Source organism: Colobus angolensis, unplaced genomic scaffold (assembly GCF_000951035.1).
Source record: "Colobus angolensis palliatus isolate OR3802 unplaced genomic scaffold, Cang.pa_1.0 Scaffold317, whole genome shotgun sequence".
NCBI classification, from domain to species: Eukaryota; Metazoa; Chordata; class Mammalia; order Primates; family Cercopithecidae; genus Colobus; species Colobus angolensis.
In genome coordinates this window covers 86,780-90,539 of record NW_012116455.1, presented here as the reverse complement: position 1 = coordinate 90,539, position 3,760 = coordinate 86,780, and positions in this window count along the sequence as shown.

Genomic DNA, 3,760 nt, shown 5'->3' with positions numbered 1-3,760 from the left:
TTATTCCAGAAAGCCACCAAACTGAACAGATGGTGAACTAATATACTAAAGAACCATCTTAAATTAATACAATTTTCAGGCTCGTTGTACATTAGGGAAGGGAGGAAGAAGGAGGTGGTTGAGGTGAAGAGGTCTGACAATAACAGACTTATGGGCTGCAGTGAGAGCCCAAGGAGATGGTGAAAATTCTTTGTCCTTTGTCAGATCACAGTGCTCTTATAAATCTTCAACATAACACTGTTACTTGTGCATACAACCTCTTTATCTTCTCAGGAGTTAATTTGGGGAAGTGATTATTGTCATCTGTGCTTTAAAGTTAAACTGTAAGCTAAACCCCTCCCGTAGATAGTTTGGCCTATGTGCAGAAATGAGAAAAAGCAGTTAGCCTGAAAGATATCACCACAGGGTAGGAAGGGTTAGGATAAAATGCAGTTAGTCATGGTAGGCCTCCTTTTTATTGTTATGTATTTAATTCACTTGAACACGTAATTTTAATTTTTTATACTTTTTTTTTTTTGAGACAGAGTCTCACTCTGTCGCCCAGTCTGGAACAGTGCAGTGGTACGATCTTGGCTCACTGTAACCTTGCCTCCCAGGTTCAAACAATTCTCCTGCCTCAGGCTTCTGAGTAACTGGGATTACAGGATCCCGCCACCATGACCGGCTAATTTTTGTATTTTTAGTAGAGAGAGGGTTTCACCATGTTGGCCAGGCTGGTGTTGAACTCCTGACCTCGGGCTCCCAAAGTGCTGGCATGACAGGCATGAGCCACTTTGCCCAGCCTAACCAAGATTATTAAACCATTCTAATTTGTCTAAAGAATCACATTGATTTTTTTAAAATAATGTAATGGGCCGGGTGAGTGGCTCACGCCTGTAATCCTAGCACTTTGGGAAGCCGTAGTGGGCAGATCACGAGAGGAGTCCGAGATCTGCCTGACCAACATGGTGAAACCCCGTGTCTACTAAAAATACAAAAATTAGCCAAGTGTGGTGGTGTGAGCCTGTAATTCTAGCTACTCAGGAGGCTGAGGCAGAAGAATCGCTTGAACCCGGGAGGCAGAGGTTGCAGTGAGCCAAGACTGCACCACTGCACTCCAGCCTAGGTGACAAAGTGAGACTCTGTTTCAAATAAATAAATAAATAATAATAAGATAATGAACTTTTTCATGTCTTTATATATTATTTACATTATTTAAATTGTTCAAAAGCATCAAAGATTCCTCTCTGCTATCAACTTCATTTCATTTATTTTATTGTACCAAACTATCAAGACCATTAATTTAATCTACAGCTAAATCTAGTATTTTTTCATGTTAGAAATTCAACAAGAAAATTTTTCCCTAATGAAACCTCACATTTCAAGCATAAGTAGGCTGGGCGAGGTGGCTCACACCTGTAATCCCAGCACTTTGAGAGGCCGAGACAGGTGCATCACTTGAGGTCAGGAGTTTGGGACCAGCGTGGCAAACATGGCGAAACCTCATCTCTACTAAAAATACAAAAATTAGCTGGGTGTGGTTGCGTGTGCCTGTAATCCCAGCTACGATGGAGGCTGAGGCAGGGAAATAGCTTCAACCTGGGAGGCAGAGCTTGCAGTCAGCTGAGATCCCACCACTGCACTACAGCCTGGGCTACAGAGCAAGACTATCTCAAAACTAAATAAATAAATAAACATAAATAGTAAAAAATAAAATAAAAAATAAGGCACAGCGTCTTGCTCTGTTATCCAGGCTAGAGTGCAGCGGGGCTATCACAGCTGACCAACTTGGAACTTCCGGGCTCAGGCGATCCTCCTGGCTCAGCTTGCCTTGTATATTTTTAGAGATGAGGTCTTGCCCTGTTGCCCAGGCTGGTCTCCAACTGCTGGCCTAAAGCAATCCTTCCGCCTCAGCCTGCTAAGTTGCTAGGAGTACAGGCACAAGACATGCAGTCTAGCATTGTAGTAAAACAATTTTCAACAAATTCTTAATTTTGTTTCTTTTTTTTTTTTCCTGAGTTGGGAGTCTTACTCTGTCACCCAGGCTGGAGGGCAGTGGTGCAATCATAGTTCACTGCAGCCTGCCTCAGTCTCCCTCATGCATTATCATGCCCGGCCAACTTTAAAAAATTAGCTAATACTTAAAAATTTGTAGAGACAGGGGTTTCACTATGTTGCCCAGGCTGGCCTCCAACCCCTAACCTCAACTGATCCTCCCTCCTCAGCCTCCTAAAGTGCTGGAATTGCAGATATGAGTCACCATACCTGGCTTAATTTTCTTATTTTAATTTTATATAAGTGATTATTATTGTTCCTAAGATAATTGGGGCAGTGACTCCTTTAAAATTTTAGAGACCTAATTTGCCTATTCACTTCACTGAAAGAGTATGCCAATTTGTTTCGTGAGAAAATATCCTATATTTATAAAGAAAGAAAATTCCTTCCACCAAACTAGGGGGCATTCTAAAGAAATGCATTGCGCTAAGTAACATCACTTAGGGTGAAAACAGAGGCAATGAATGGTATCTATTAATGATTATCAGTGAAGGAAATAAACTGAAAATATTAACATCGTTAGATCCTTGGAGGGCCTTCATTGCTGAAAATCTGAGTAATATTGTGATACCCTTTTGAGTCCGGCAGGACATTCTCTTTCCAGGGCATATAACAGTGGGTGAATAATTTCTTTTCATTCATTTTCATTAAGTGCTGAATTTCCTTAATGTTCTGGAGATTATTACATTTGATTTGTATAGTTGTGAAAAGTGCTCATATTGCTGATTCCATTGCTCATATGTGATCATATAAATCTTTTCTCTCCTTTCTGTAGTGTGGTTCAAACTTAATCCTTAAAGGACATGTATTTGAATTTTTCAGCTGGTTAGAAACCTGAATATACCAATCACAAAAAACTGCTCCTTACATGCTACAGATTCAGTTTTCTTCCTGTACTAAGATGTCTTTTAGATATAGTAAATTTGTTAAAGCCAGGAGCTCCTATGGAACGAAGTTGGGTGGGAGGGGGGACACTGAGTAGTAAGATCACTCTTGTGACAATGATGCCACTCTTGCAGATATTGACAACTACTGGGCCCGTAAAATTTTTACCAGACATTTGAAAGACAAGATATGAACAACTTACCATTGCTGCAGTCTCAAATATCAGGAAATACCATTATTCTCAGGACAATAAATAGACAATAAAAGAGACTCACAGAGCAGATTAGCTGTCATGTATCACCAAACAGGGACTGGATCCTTGTCAACACCACCCATCAGAGATTGTCCCCAGAAATTCACTTCATAACATCAAAATAAAAAACCCACACTGATGGCAAAAAATAATGATGCAATTATGAGAGAGAGAGAGAGAGACCTGTCCTATAGCCATACTTAGTGGATAAAAGCCAAAGAGCTCAATTTCTGCTCATGATACTTAATAGAACTGAGGGAACATGAGCCAATCGCTCAGTGGGTCCAGATCTTCACTAAGTGCCTGTTGGATGCAGGATTCTACTGTCTCCAATAATATGTCTCAGATGGGCTAGATTTTTTTGTTTTGTTTTGTTTTGAGACACAGTCTCACTCTGTCACCCAGCCTGGGGTGCAATGCAATGGCGCGATCTCGGCTCACTGCAACCTCCGCCTCCCCGGTTCAAGCGATTCTCCTGCCTCAGCTTTCCCAGTAGTTGGGATTACAGACACACACCGCCATGCTCTGCTCTTTTCTCTCTCTTTCTTTCTTTCTCTTTCTTTCTTTCTTTCTTTCTTTCTTTCTTTC